Source organism: Alligator sinensis, unplaced genomic scaffold (assembly GCF_000455745.1).
Source record: "Alligator sinensis unplaced genomic scaffold, ASM45574v1 scaffold65_3, whole genome shotgun sequence".
Taxonomy (NCBI): Eukaryota; Metazoa; Chordata; order Crocodylia; family Alligatoridae; genus Alligator; species Alligator sinensis.
In genome coordinates this window covers 37683-53931 of record NW_005842203.1, presented here as the reverse complement: position 1 = coordinate 53931, position 16249 = coordinate 37683, and positions in this window count along the sequence as shown.

Genomic DNA, 16249 nt, shown 5'->3' with positions numbered 1-16249 from the left:
AGAGATCTTCACACAGCGTGAAGTCTCCTCCTCCCTTGTTCGTGGAGTCCTCCAACTTGGGCGGAAACCACTCAAGCCTCTTATACGGCTAGCAAGCCAATCACTGGCCGCCACGTGTGAATAATTTAGAACTGGCCAATAATGGGACCCAAATCTACATACAAATGGCGGGAACTCTTTGCAACGAGCATTTCTGTGCTGCAACAAAGAAATGCACCCTGCAAAGAAAGCTTCAAATCGGTGGGAAATTCTCCCTTGCACCGGGATTCTCTTTTGCAGCAGAAAACTCCACCGTGCAAGGAAGCTTGCAATTTAGCGGGGACAATTTAGCAGTGCCGAAGCACACACAAATAAAAATCACACCTTTTGGGTTGTGACAGGAGTCACATAGTTTCTTCTTCTTTAGCCCAGTATTTAATATTTCCTATTTAAATGGAGAGTTCTATTTTTCTCTTATTTCTTCAAACCATAAACAAGACCACAAATAATGACTTAAGCCATCTATCTCATTGTTCCCTCAATAGCATATTCTGTCTGAATATGGGGTCCAACATCACCAGTCCATGACAACTGCAGATCAAATTAGAATGAATCTCAATCTAGTTATGACCTTTCATCTTGTTGTTTGTAGTTTCGCACCACAGACAAGTAGGTTTTCTAGGCCACAGGAGTGTTTTATTAATTGTAGAAAAGGGAAAATTCAAGACAGTCCCACTGCCAGCATATCCACCTGCATACTGACATTTTTCATTCTTAAATTTATTATTGTTTTAAACATTGGGTCAGTCTCCCTCAATACATTTTCCAGGACATTTGACTGGAGGGTAATATAGATGCTATTTAACTACCCAAACAAAGGTTTATTTGGTAAAGGAGAGGTTTCTAGCATGTACCTTATAAGGTAGGTATAAAAGACCTAATGTTCATCCAGTAGTTTAGACTTCTTACTTGAGATACAGTGCTCACATTTTTCAGTCCAATTTTAGTCCAGTTTCAGAGCACATGAGGTTCATCACAGAGTTAAGTAGAGATGAAAGAAGCCATAAAAAGTACTTAAAAATCTTTTCAGTTTTTGGATGGACTGTATTTACCCATGCTTACCCAGAGATGTAATACAATGGACTTTGTAGACCCTTTGTGCTTCTAGAACTGCTTATTGTAAAAGGTTTTTAAAATTAATATTCCCAAAGCTTGTTTTGCTCTAGTATTTACATTTTCAATGTGCTTATTGTAGCTCAGATTTCTGCTAAGTAGATTCCAAGGTCTTTAAAAGAAGACAATCTAGTTTGGGAAGTTTTGGAGGGGCTGGACATGTTTAAATCTGCAGGTCCAGATGCTCTTCATCTGAGGGTACTGAGGGAATTGGCAGAGGTCAGAGCAAGGCTCCTGGCATGGCTGTATGAGTGCTCATGGTACTCTGGCCAGGTGCCAGAGGACTGGAAAAGGGCCAGTGTTGTCCCCATTTACAAGAATGGGAGAAAGAAGGACCCAGATAACTATAGGCCAGTTAGTCTCACCTTGGTCCTTGGGAAGACCTTTGAGAAAATTATAAAGAAGCATATCTGTGGGGGCCCACCATGGGAGGTAATGCTCAGAGGCAACCAACATGGGTTCATTGTGGGAAGATCCTGCCTGACTAACCTTCTTTCCTTTTATGACAAGGTCACAGATTTCTTGGATGCGGGCTTTGAGGTGGATGTCATCTACCTGGACTTCAAGAAGGCCTTTGACACTGTTTTTCACCCCATTCTCATTAAAAAAAGGCAACTGTGGCATCGATGCCTACAGTCAGATGGGTGGCAAATTGGCTCAATGGTTGCACTCAGACAGTGGTGGTGGACAGGTTGTTTTCAACCTGGAGGGATGCGGGCAGTGAAGTTCCCCAGGGCTCGGTCCTTGTGCCTGTGCTATTCAACATCTTTATCAGCGACTTGGAGGTTGGCGTGGAAAGCACGCTGCCCAAATTCACTGATGACGCAAAGATGTGGGGACAAGTGGGCACACTGGAGGGGAGGGACAGAATTCAAATAGATCTAGATAGGTTACAGGGGTGGGCAGATGAGAATAGAATGGAATTCAATGCAATCTAGTGCAAAGTGCTGCACCTAGGAAAAGGGAACCTGCAACATACCTATAGGCTGGGGAACACCCTTCTCAACATCACAGTGGCTGAAAGGGATCTTGGAGTCATTGTTGACTCCAAGATGGACATGAGCCGCCAATGTGAGGAAGCAGTCAGTAAGGCTAAGCACACCTTGTCGTGCATCTACAGATGCATCACAAGCAGGTCCAGGGAGGTAATCCTCCCCTCTATGCAGCACTGGTCAGGCCGCAGTTGGAGTACTGCATCCAGTTCTGGGTGCTGCATTTCAAGAGGGATGTGGCTAACCTTGAGAGGGTCAAGAGAAGGGCCACTTGCATGGTCAGGGGGCAGCAGGCCAGGCCCTACAAAAATAGAATAAAGGGCCTGAATCTATTCAGCCTCCACAAAAGAAGACTGAGAGGGGATCTGGTGGCCATCCATAAACTCACCAGGGGGACCAGCAGAAGATAGGCGAGTCTCTGTTCCACTGGGCACCACCTGGAATAACAAGGAATAACGGTACAAATTGATTGAGAGTAGGTTCAGGCTTGATATCAGGAGGCATTACTTTATGGTTAGGGCTGCCAAGCCCTGGAATGGGCTCCCAAGGGAGGTGGTGCTCTCCCCTACCTTGGGGGTCTTCAAGAGGAGGTTGGATAGATATCTGGCTGGTGTATTATGATCCCAGCACTCGTTCCTGCCCAGGGCAGGGGGTTGAACTTGATGATCTGTTCAGGTCCCTTCCGACCCTAGAATCTATGAAAATATGACACCACCTCTTGGTTTTTATAGGGGAAAAAAAAACTATCTTGTTTTCCTCCTTTCATTCCTCAAAAGCAATACCTTGCATGAAGAAGAAAGAAAAATGCTGAAGATAGTTACTGAGAGCAAGCAGGAGCTAGCAAAAGAGAAAGGAGTTTCCCAGGGGGCTGTGATTCTCAAACAGCTGCTCCATGAATCTGGAGCAGCCCCAGGGCGGGAAAAAATAGGAGAATGAAGCCCCGGATGAGGAGCTGGGGGAAGAATGCAGGAGAGTTCAGTGTCCTGGGACCCAAGAAGATGGGAGTGATGGCTGCAATGGTGGTGAGCCAGCAGCTGGCTGGATGAGGAGCGCAGAAGAGCTCAATTAAGCTAGGGAATGCCAGTTGAAGAGGCACCACTGAGTGTAGAGTCATAGGTGGTGAGGGAACTGCCAGAGAAAAAGGGACAGCCCCAGGAGAGCAGCTAAGCTGTATGCCAAGGTGTTGTCTCTTCTTTTTTTAGTGATGTTCTTGTTCCTTTTCTTTTCTGTTGTTTTGCTGCACCTTTGCCTTTGCAAGATAGCAGGGCATTAAGACAGGCAGTAAAAAAAAAAGATAAACCAACTAGTTTAAAAGGGAAATAAAAAGAGTCACTAAGACTGAGTTAAAACCCTGAGAACTAGAGTGGACCAGGGACATCTGCCTGGATGGGATTGGTTTCTTTGCATTATATTATGTTAATTATTAGTTTAAACTAATAATTGAAGTTTAACCATCAAGACAGTTTGAACACAGGGCTTACCTAAGACTGAAGAAGTCCTCAGTGACTCTGTTCCATTGAGATGGCTGTCAAGATGTGCGCAAGCCTAAAGTAGAAAGAAAAGTCACCAATTAAGACCAATGAAAACAAATAAGGCCATAACATCTGGGTGGCACTAGGCCGAGGTGTAGGGGAGGTCAGAGCCCCAGAAGAAAGCTGTTTTAAGATAACAGTGTCCAGTGGAGGATAATTGTCACTGTCACAGGCGGGGTCCTACAGGAGGGCTGTGATCTCCTCAAAGCCCCCTTTCCCATGCCAAGTTGGCCCAAGGGCACCCTCAGATTCTCGCCCGCCACGTCTTTGATGTTCCAATATATTAGGGAGGCTGCCTTATGTCTTCTTGGACACAGTCCGCTGTAACCTCTGGCCCCATGGACTCCCGGACCCCTCGTGGGTCTTGTCCTGCAAATGGGTACTTCAGGGCACCCTAGTCTTATGGGCTATGCGTGGCTCCAACCACCCCTTTCACCATGCCCCAAGCCTCGCAGCTTGAATAGACATTGTTCAGTCTCTCTCCATCTCCACTCCCTCTCTGGCACTCGGGCTCTTGACAGCCCTGTCTCTCTCTCTCTTTCTGTGCCCTCTCTCTGGGGCCTTCTCTGTACTACCGCCCTCTCTCTGGGGCCTTCTCTGCAATGCCGCCCTCTCTCTGGGGCCCACCAGAATGCTGCCCCCATCTCTGGGGCTTCTCAAATGCCCCTCTCTAGGGCTGGGGTCAATGTACCCCGAATGCTGCGCCCTCACTAGCGCTCGGGTCCTTACACTGTTGAGTCCCCTATGAGGCCTCCTCCAACCCCTAATAGCCTCACCCAAACCACTGGTGACAAACAGTAAACACAACCTCAAGCCCCTAGGCTATAACATAAACATAAGCCGCCCAGCTATAATCACTCTTTGCCCACCGGGGTTCTTCATCCCACAGCTGTGTCATGTGCTGCTCCTTCAGCAGGCTTCTCCTCTCTTCTGCAGCAGAGAGCTCCTTCCTCCTGGGCTGCTGGCAGGGCCCCCCTTCTGGCCTCAGCTCCTAGGGTTTATAAGGGAGCCAGGCCCTGCCCCTTTCAGTCAGCTGACCTCCTCTGGTTGCCCTGGCAACCCACAGCTGGGCTCCTTATTCCCTGATAGGGCTCTTTTCCCGGCAGTTTCCCCTCTTTAGGAGCAGGGCACTTAGGTGCCCTGCGACAGTCACCTCCTGCTCAATATCAGACTTAAACATCAAGACATAGCAGGTGAGTCAGGACCACCACTACAACCTACAGGCAAGTGTACGCGATATAGACAATAAGGCTCAGAGAAGTACTTAGTCTTGATATCTGTAAGTTTATCTGAACCTAGACCCTATACCTTGGATTCAGTTGTGTTGATTTCCAAGCTATTTGAAGCGCAATAATATTGAAAGCCATCTAATAACCTTTGGACCCGTATATAGGATTGGATAATATTAATGCGTCATCTGCATGAAGCAAGAGAGGTATAGGGGCTTTAAAAGCCATGGGTGCATAGAATTATTTCCTATTAGCACCTGTTTTAGATCATTCAAGAATAAGTTGAAAAGTAGTGGAATGAAGATTAATTGTAAGAGAGCTTTATCCATTGACATTATCATCCATTTCTTCCAAAATTTGAATCTGTCTATGGTGTCAAAACTCCCTTGGGATCTACAAAGGCTACATACAAATTGTTTTGTCTTTTAACCTATTTTGATGCTAAATAGTGCAACATCAAGCAGTGGCCTATGCAAGAAAATGTTTCTCTGAAACCAGCCTGCTTCTTTCCCAATATATTATTTGCAGAGATCCATGTCTGAAGATGAAAGAGTAAATGTCTCCCAAGTATTCTGGCAGGAATACATACAAGACTAATGGGGCAATAGGACACAGGAGTTCTCTTATCACCATTTTAAAAATTGGGAATATTATATTTGCATTCCAATATTTTCGATAAATGCCTTCTAAAATAATTATATTGAAAATTTTGGTTGGACTTGGGCACCACCAGTCAATCAATTCCTTGAAGATTTCTGGGGAAATAAAATCAAGGTCAGGGGCCTTTCCCATTCTCAGCAAGGATCTATCTGATCTTGAGAATCAGAGGTGAGATCTTGATTAGCTTGTAGTTTAAAAGATACATTTTCCCTCAGCAAGAAGCCACCATTTCCTTCACCATCTGCAAGCAGGATGTTTTTTAAAAAACAAGACCTATATATCTTCAAGGGGATATATGCATCAGGAATTAAACTCAATCTTTTTTTGTCCCTTTGTCTATAATTTGCCAAAAACATTGGTTATCATTAGTTTTGCCTCCAGTTCATAGGTAAATGGGTAGGACAATCATTAGTAGGAACTACATCCCTCAATTATGACATTTTCCTTACTTTGGAGAAGTAGACAGTCTTCTTTAATTCCTCCCCCTCCCCCCTTCCCCCCCCATTAAAAGTACAGCTGGCTGCCCCAGTTATCAACAGTTGCTCATCATATGATCTCCTAAAAAAAATGGTCAGGGGATGGTATACCTAATTGATCCACTTAAGGGTTGCAGCCTAAATGCATAAATAGTGTTATTTTTCAATAGCTGAAAAAAAATGTTTTGGCGAAAAAGTATGTGATTCTATGGACCCCTCTACACATCACAGGAATTGCATGGTTACCTGGAGACCAGTTGAATGTGCAAAGTAGCCACCAAATAATAAAAATCTCCTACCAGCTATAAAGTTAGACCTTGAAAATGTGTACTAAGTTTATACCTGGTTGCTAATGGCCTTTAATTTGCACGTATATCAGGGTCTCCCCTGCAGCTGGGAACCCCATCAGCTGACAGGGCCACAGGGGTGCATCATGCTGAGCATAAAACCCTTAGGGATCCCAGCAGTGCGATCCCCAGGGTGCAAGGGTTTCCCATACCTCTGAGCCCTAGAGATTGTGAGACCCATATTCGCCAAGGTCCAGGGCTTTCCCACAACCCAGAACACTAGGGATCATGGCTCCCTCAATACCTAGGGCTCAGGACTGCGAGATACCCCTGCATCCAGAAGATCACTGTAATCCTCTGACCCTAGGGGTTTCCTATACCCCTGGGGTAAGAGGATCTCCCTGTGGTGATCCTCCAGCCCTAGGGGTTGCCCTCACCTCTAGGGTGGATGGATCACCCCTGTGGGAATCCACTGGCCCTGGGGGTTTCCCTGCACTCCTGATACAGGGAAATCATGACAGTAGCAACCCTCCAGCTCTGGGGGGGCACCCCCACAGCTGGGAGCCCCTCAACTGGGTTGTACAGGGCTCCCAGCCATAGGAAACTGCCAGTGAAGAGGAGCTCAGGATTGTGCTCTCCCTGCATCAACAATGAAGTGCAATGGGATCTAGTGTGCAATCCCACAATCGCATCTCCTGCCATGTACATGTGGCATGGCAGGAGGCACAACTGTGTGAATCACACATTAGATCCCATCCCAATTTTACCTGCATGTGTAGATGGGGCTTATTTGATACTATAAAGCTTCTCTCCCTCATGTGAATAACAATTATATAATAAAATATTTTGCTTTCTTAATCTTTTGTTTTCACTTCTAATAGAGCCACTCTAATAAGACAAATGTAGCCTTTTTTTTCTTTTGGTCAGAGACTGAATCTGTCAGTCAGTACATCATTTGTAATAAAATACTCATAAACAGAGTTCTGTTTTGATTGGTTTTATTCTTTGAAATGCCTTTGTTCATCTGTTTTTTATGAATTGTACTTAAAGACTATAACATGCCTCTAGGTGTGATTTCAAATCACAGATCTATGTCTTGATTGCTGTTAATTCATTTAGAAGTAGAATATCTCTTTTTTCATTTCCTCTAATCATGGCAACAAGTGAAGACATGAGAGAGACTTTGGGGATTTGATAATCTGAGGCAACCTTTTGCCTTCATTTTCCCCACTGTAGGGCTGTTTCCTATATCCAGGTCTTGTCTCCTGGAAGAATAGAGTCAGGCAGTGAATTACAATTGTCATTCAAGTTAGAATCAAGAATAAAAGGATAGTTGTGGATTTGGTAAATCTATATGACAATCTCCTTTTTATACAGTACCTATAATTAGTGATGTGGTAAAAATACGTTTTCTTCTTCACTGATCTTTTACTCCAATATATCAATTGGTCTGAATTTTATCATTTGTCTATTAGTGGGGTTGTTACTGGGTTGAAAGGAAGAGGGGTTTTTTTAGCTCTTTCTTGACAATACATTTTTTTAAGTTTTCAGCTGTATAGACAGATCTACATGTACTGACAGCAACAGTATAGACACAAGGGGTGTTTCCATTATGGATAGACTAATGATCATATTTACAAAGTCCAGAGCTCTTGGTTCTAAACCTGTTACCCAACCTAGGAACTTCATCCCTAAACCACACTGGATCTTTGCAGACCAAATGATGAACAGATATTGTTAAAAGGATCAGCTATTATACAATAAAATAAACCACAAGGTTATATAAATTAGCAACACTTAAAAAAACCAAACCAATGCAAACAAAGTAAAAATAATTCATGCTTACTAAGTTGCCAGCAGCTTTCAGCTACCACCTAGAAGCTGCCATCTAGAGGAATAGCAAATTATATATGGGGAGTGTCCATCTCACCCAGCTGAAGATAGTTCCTCTAACAAAGGGGTAGGAAAAATATGGCTTGCAGGCTGAATCCGTTCCACCAACAATTTCAGTCCAGCCCATGGACCACTAACTCACTGGATCTGGCTAACAGGCAGTCAGCAGCTCCAGCTACCATATGGTACTGGACAGGTGGGTGGCACTGCTTCCAGGATCATCAGGCATCAGTTGTGGACCTGGGTGGGGCTTCTGCCTACAGCTGGCAGGCAGCGGTGTCAGCTGTGGATGCTGTGGGCAGGATCAGGAGCCTGGACATAGAACCTACTGGCAGCATCCATGGCTGACCTGCCTCCCTCCCAGCACAGTGGAAGCACCTACCTGGAATCCCAACCCAGAACCTGCCAGCAGCATCAGCTGTGGACCCAGGCAGGAGCTGCTGCCATGCTGGGTGGGCAACAACATTTCTCTCGTCTCTCTCCTGCTCCTTTCCTCCCTCTCCCCTCCCCCCAGAACCCAATCAAAGTTGCAGCTCACCGGAGAAGAGGGGAGAGGAGAGGTACAGATGGATGTGACCCTTGACAGGTCCCCCAAACTCATTAAGTGGCCCTCCAGCCAAAATAATTGCCCACCTCTGCTCTAACAGAATCCTTGCTGCACTCCTGTCTCCAGTTCCACAGCCCGCCACATTTATTATGTAATTGCCTGCAACTGCAGGTATGATCAGTCAGCACACCAATTAGGGTGATGTGTAATCTTTCTGTCAGTTTGTCATTGATTGCTGTGCTGATAGGAAGTTGATCCCACCCCAAAAAGAGCCTTAAAAGTAGTAAATATTTCATTTTGACCTTTTGTTCCTTTATTTGAAGCTGATTCCTGTATTTTGCTCCTTGTTCTTGGTTTGGTTTTTTTTACTATTACTTTGGGCTCCTTATCCTGAGCCTAACCACTTTTATTTGTCAAGATACACTCTTTAGGATGACATTCTCTATAAAGAACTTGATAGTAAGTCTGTCAAGATTGCATCCAGGGAAAGGGCCTTGCATGTACTTAATATGGCCCTACAGATGCCAATAAAATTGTTTCAGGAGAAGGACTTTGCTTTGAAATTGTCAAGGTCACAGTCTACTGTTGCTGCTGCTCTTCTGAATGCTATCCCTGTACCCTATTCCCCAAGGTACCCTTGCTGGATTGGTTTGATGGTGATTCAAGGAGCTTTTGGACCAGTGGTGACTGCCCATGTTCTGGTTATGACAGTAGGGTACTGGATTCTATATTTGTTTCTGAAATAAATCAGTGTGCCTCCAGTAATGAATCTGCCACTGCAGTGTGTTCATCCAGTATTTTCTCCAACCACTACTGAAATTGTACAGTGTGCAATCTATCCCACAAGCTGAGGCTCTGATCTCTGGAGCAGGTATTAATGCATATTCAGGCTTAGGGCAGGGTTTTCAAAGCATGCAGAATTGAATTTCCCTATTGATGTCCACTTTGAAATTCAACACTATTGAAAGGTCTCCCTCCTATAATATAAAGTATGTATAATCCATGTGAAATATTCTCTCTCTCTCTCACCATCTGCCTCAGTATGGAACTGAGTTTGCCTTTCCCAAACCTGTACTCGTGTAAAATTCTTTCATGAATTTTGAAAAAAATCCCCTTTCATATATTGGATTTCTTTTATATATTGGATTCCACTCAATGCATTAATATATAAATACAGATAAGCACTTTTTCAATCAGTTTTAGTGTAGTAGAATATGTTTGTAGGTTGTTATCCCACACCAAGGGGGGGCACCAAGGCAGTTAGTTACATTAGGTCTAATCTTCAGGGTAGATCACTGCATTGTAGCTAATTCTGGTAGTGATTCTTGCCCTGTGCTTGACACTGCTGTATAGAGTAAGTTCATAGTAGTATTCCTGTCGGCAGCAAAGGAAATATCTTCACTACAATTCTGGGGAGATTGGACACTCGTACCCACAGAATCAAGACATGTTTAGCATCTGGGCCTCCTTTCAAGTTCCCTTCTTTCTGGATCTATCTACCTATCTTAGGAGCTGAATAGGATTTCTTTAAATAATTTGAAGACCCAGTGAGAGAGGCAGCATGCGTATATATGTAGCTGAGTTTTGCATATTGTGGCAGGGTGCACGTTATTTGGACCCCACTTGTCTCATATCTAAAAAACAAAAGACACAATACTATCTTCAATGTTTTTGTAGTACCCATTAAAGCCTTCTTAGTTAAATTGGATTGAATTAGATCTAGAATTCCCTAACAGACTTCATGTAGTTTTCTACGCTTTCTCGGGGGACAGGTGGATCTGCTTGATCTGAAACATATACATTTTTCAGGTCAAGCAGATCCACCTGTCCCTTGAGAATGGAGTATATAAAATTCACCCCCTATGCCCAAAAAGACTTTGTTAAAGATGGAATTAAAGTTGTTGCCTTATTTTTCCAGTCAATATCTGACTAACACATTTGTGTTTAAAAGAGACTTTTGAGAAGATGCTGGTGAAAAAATGACACGGAATTACAGATCTGTTAGTGTAACCCTAGTAACATGCAAGGCTTGAGAATAGATTTTGAAGGAAAGAATAATTACACATGGAGATTAATGGTAAATTAAATAAAATTCAATGTGGATGCACCAAAAATAAATTGTGTCAGACTAGACTCATATCTTTCTTTGATAAGGGATAACGTAATTGATTTTGAGACAAAGTAAGTGCTTAAACCTAATCTGTCTGGATTACAAGAAAGCATCTGATACAGTGCCATGTGGGAAATTATTAGTTAAGATTGAGAAAGAGGGGATTAGAAGAACTGTTATAACATGGGTAAGAACCTTGCTAAGACAGACAACAACCGGTAGTGTTGAAAAGGGAAGCAAAAGGGTGAAAGAGACTGCTACTGGATGTTCTCCAGGATTAGTTTTAGGAACCATTTTATTTAATATGTTTATTAAAAACCATGTAATAGAAAATCTGAGTAAACTAACAAGATTTGAAAATTCCACAAAATAGAGAAACATTGGCAATGCAAAGTAGAATCAAGACATCAAGACAAGTATTAGGTAATAGAAATGGGATGAAAGTCAGTAATACAAAGTGCAGGTCTCACATTTACAGATTAAGGGTGCATCTAATGTGCACTTTACTGCCGAGTTTACTAATTAGCTTCACAGTAAAGCATCACTGTCTACATGTGCACCAGTATTAGGGTTCAGTAAATTAATTAACTCTGCCGCAGGATAGTACTGTCCTGGTTATGGTCTAGATGTTCCAGCAGAGTAAATTAATCCAATATAGGATAGTACTATCCAGGACAGTACTATCCTATGGTGGAGGAATTTACTCCTGGATACTACTATCCTATGGGGGAGTCATTTACTCTGCTGGAACTTCTAGATCATAACTGGGGCTGGCCGGGACACGAGGGTGCTAAAGTGCAGGGGTTGCCTGCTGCCTAGCCCCAGGCTCTAGCACCCTCATGCCCCAGACAGCCCTGACCTTGCCACCCAGAGCCCAGAGCTGATTTCTAGGCACCCCTGCCAGCCTCAGTCTAGTCTGCCCTGGCTCAGACTTCTGTGGTACTGGGCTCATGTGTAAATGCTGCTCCTGGAAGCAATTGACTCCAGTGTGAACTGTGCCAGAGTTTGTTCCATTGCACTAATATAATGTGTAGATGCACCCTAGGAATTTCCGATCAAGGATGTGAGATCATTATTTGGAAATGACAGGGAAAGAAAGTGGTCTGGATCCACTGGTCAGTCGCAGAATGATTATGAACCACTAACATGATCTTAGATCACATAATATAGGCCTAGAATGTATTAGATATTTCCAGTGGAAGTGTAAAACTATTGATACCATTGTACGAAGCACTGAGAGACCTCATCTGGAATGGGGTATACAACTCTGTGTACTCATATTCAAGAAAGATTAAATCAAACTGGAAAAGGTAGACAGAAGAGCCACTAAGATGATTAGGCAAATAGCATGGAAGAAAAACAAAGGGATTGGCCAGCCTGTTTAACCTACCAAAAAGAAAAAACAGAGGATGCGATTGTTCTCTATTAATGCATCAAGGAAGTAAACACTGGGATGTAGAAAGAACTATTTAAGCTAAAGGAGAACCCCGACACAAAAAACAGTGCTTACAAATGAACCATGAATACATTTAGACTAGAAATTAAATGGTTTCTAAACAGCAGAGGAATGAGGTTTTGGAATGGTCTTCCAGTATCAAGCAGTAGAAATAAAAAAAACCCCAACTCGTTAATTTTAAGATGGAGTTCAAACAAGTTAATAAATAAGGTTACAGAATGTGACTGACTGGGATATGAAGGGACTAGACTTCATCATCTAGAATGTTCTTTACAGTCCTATATTCCTAAGGATGCCCTTCTAGTCCATACGGCTCACCAATTCACAGTGTCAATGAATACAAAAGTGAATGTTTTCATATACAAATCTTATATATCAACATCGCAAACTTGGAGGATATATAGGGAAAAAGCACAATATTATCTGGTCATAAATCAATCCATTTGGCATCAGACACATGAATGAAGGAATCATCTCTTACAATGCATCTACTAGATACTGCAAAGGAAGGAAAAGGGAAGACTGGAATTATTCTAATGTCTTCATTCTGACACTGCCCAGAATTTCTCAAAAAGCATATGTTTCAATTGTTGAAGTCAGTGGGGACAGGAATGAGCCTCAGGAGTTTAATTATAAGAATATGAGTGACCCCAATTCTCATTAAGTTCGGTGGAACTTGAGGATATTCAGGAACATGAGGTCCACATGCATTCTCTTAGGTGCAAAAGCAATCAGCCATCACTAGTAATATAACAACTGAAAGTGGTATGTTTTGTTTGTTCTTGATTTTGACTTAGTAATGTCCCAAATGAAAATTGAAGCACTTGGAATACTTACTCCCATCTACACTTAAGGTAAATATATACACTTGAATATATACATATCGGAAAAGTTACATGTTACACTTAGACCATGCTAAGGGCACTTAAAATGTGAATGTGCACACGTTAAACTTGTTAACTCATGCTAAGTGTCCTCTGAGCATTTCAAAGTGATGTCACTTCAGGCAAGGTTAACTCTGGGCTGTGCTACCTAGCTTGTGTTAGGGTAGCTTCAGTCTGCTCCACATAGATAAAACAAGCAATTTGCAGTTCTCTAGCATCTCAGGATGCACTGGTTCAAGCTTCTCCCATCCCCTGTCAAAGTAGGGATAGAGCCCAAAGCCCAAGAGCCCTAGTTCCTAGCCATGCCCCTGCTTGTCAAACCACTCATTGCAAGTCAGAGCTGTGCAGGCAAGAAACAGTATTAACTTTTAACATGTGACATTGACTGTTCATAACACTTTCTAACTTTAATGCTGCTTAGCATTCTGCAGATTTACTATGGTCCAAATGTAATGTGTAACTTAATTCTTATAGTATACGATTTGATTTCTGCTCTCAGACTTAATAAGCAACATACATTTCATGAGAATTGGGAAGGCCATGCATAATTTGAATATGCTTAAGTACTCCCTTTGCTTTCTTTCATTGAGAGGTTGAAATAGCTATGGTATTTTCTTTCTGCATTATGTCCAGTATGTAATATTTTTTCATTGTGAGGTAGGTAGGTAGGTAGGTATTACATAAGTGTGATCGTCTCTCCCTAGTCCTCATACTAAAATTGCCCTCTCAAAACATCTTGCAGCTACTGTATAAAACTATTGTATTGTTTTGGCTAGAAAAAAAAGATGAGTAAATATATATATATGTATTGGAAAAGGCAAAATATTCAGAATTTATTGCATGGAAATGTTGGGTTTTTTTGCTAAGATGCGGCATAGAGCCATATACAGTAAATTAGGCAAGTGTTGTTGGAATAGCCCATTACTACAGGGAAAAACACAAGTTGTCCAATTCATTTAGTATTATAGAAACAATAGCTTTACATGTAAAAATTACCCCCTTATGCATGCTAAATATTGACAGCAGCTGCATTTAGCAAATTATGTTGCTTCTTCCCTTCCTGTACAATGACTACATTTAGTCCTATGCATGTTTGCAGGTTTATTTTTCTCTCTCTGTTATCACTCAAGGGCAGCTAATCCCTATGGGAAGGGAGTTGAGGTGTGTTTTTAGCCTCCTACTTACAATCCCAAACATGCTTTTCTTTAATTCTCTACATTCCTTTTTTAAGCAAACAACTGTTTGTCTGTTTGCCTCCTATCCCCTGGGGACTCTGCTCTTTCAGACTGCCTGCCTCAGTCTACTTAGGAAATCCTCTTCCTTCTAAACAGTCATGCTTCAAACAGAAATATCAAGAGGGCAACAACTGTCACTTTAAGTAAAAATGACTTTTTTCTTTGTTTAGTATCCTCCTCACACTCTCCCGTATATTAATATCTTCAAAAGCTCAGCTTCCTCTGTACTTTTGTTCAACATCTGCAGGCTCTCTCTTTGGTCTTTGTTTCAGATCCCATGGAAAATGGATGCCTGAAGTGCCTATAGAAGTGGAGTGCTTGTTGAAGGTTAGTTTAAGGAAGAAATGGATGGCATTTTGTGCAGAGGCATAGGGAGCTCTTTCAGTGCCCAGTGCAGGGGGTGAGGAAAACTGGAGAGCAGGGGAAGAGAGGACGGGGAGCAGGAGCAGAACCTGCCCCTGCTCTCTGCACTGAGGCAGCAGCCACTATAGTTCTGGATCCTGCTGTAGCTGCATGCACAGCTAAGGGACAGGCCCTCTGCACATTCCCCCCAGTTATACTTCAGGAATATCCTTCCCATGGCAAAAATTCCTGGGTGGAGACACCATTCCATTTACATTGCTTACCCACTTCTCCACAGATTCACTGCAGGGTATGTGGCTCTGCCTGCCTGGCTGTTATGGCTGGGTTGCACCTACCATGGTAAAGACTCCTAGGAGAAGGGAGTACTAGTGCCTCTGAGTTAGTGCTGGGATCTAGTGCCCCACTCACCGTGGCCCCCAGTCACACTACGAACATTATAGGTGTTGTGTCTTATTGTGTTTTCCTTGTTATGTTCAGCACTGCAGGTGCTGTTGCCTTGTGGCAGTTCTGCAGCACTGGGGACTCCATGTTCTCTGCCAGGAAGAGCCGGAGGCATTCTTGGTTCCTCTCCCTCCACAGGACTGGACTGGGTCAAGTCAGAAGCAGAGCAGGTATAAGATCTGCATACATCTACTGATGCAATTGTTAAGATCCACCCTGGATATGATTCCAGAGAATTATAATAATAAATGTCTGGTAGTTCAACACAGCAGTGTCCAGAGTGTTGTTGCTGAACTCACAACATAACAGTAGGTGATGTCCTTTGGAAAGTAAAGGGTAAGAGGACAGCCAAGGCAGTTCCCTGAACAGCAAGAGCCATCCAGGGTGTCTTCTTGACCAGCAGAGAGAAGGGAGATGCAGGGAACTTGGGAGGGGGCCTGAAGAAATAGGAAGAACAGAGAAATAGGAAAAGGGAGGTGTAACAGGGGGCCTCCTCAGGGAGGATCTCCGTGGCCCGCCCACCTGTTTCTGGGGGCAACCACCCACCTTCTCCCCCACCACGCCTTGGTGTTAATTGATTCATTAACAGATGTCAATTAAGCCGGAGGCTGCCCATTTTAGTGCCCCGATGCCAGGGGGCGCTCTCTGCGGCTCCTTTCCTCCCCTATAACACAGCCCAAGCCTCACAGATGGCATCATGGTGTTCACATCCTCTCCAGCCCCCACGCTGGGCCCCAGAATCATCCAACCAGGACCCCTCTGATCCCTCCAATCAGGCGCCCTCTCCGCCTTCATCCAGGCTACCTAGCCCCCCGAAGCCATTTTCCCCTCTCAGGCATGGTCCCCCAGGACCTTTGGCTACTAGCCCTGGCTCACCTCCAGGCCAGTCGGGACCCCAGGCCCCTAGCTCTTGGGTGTCCCTCACGGTGGGCCCCTGGCCCTTTTGACCCTTCTGGTCCTGGCCCCAGCATGGGCCAGTCGAGGGTACTCTC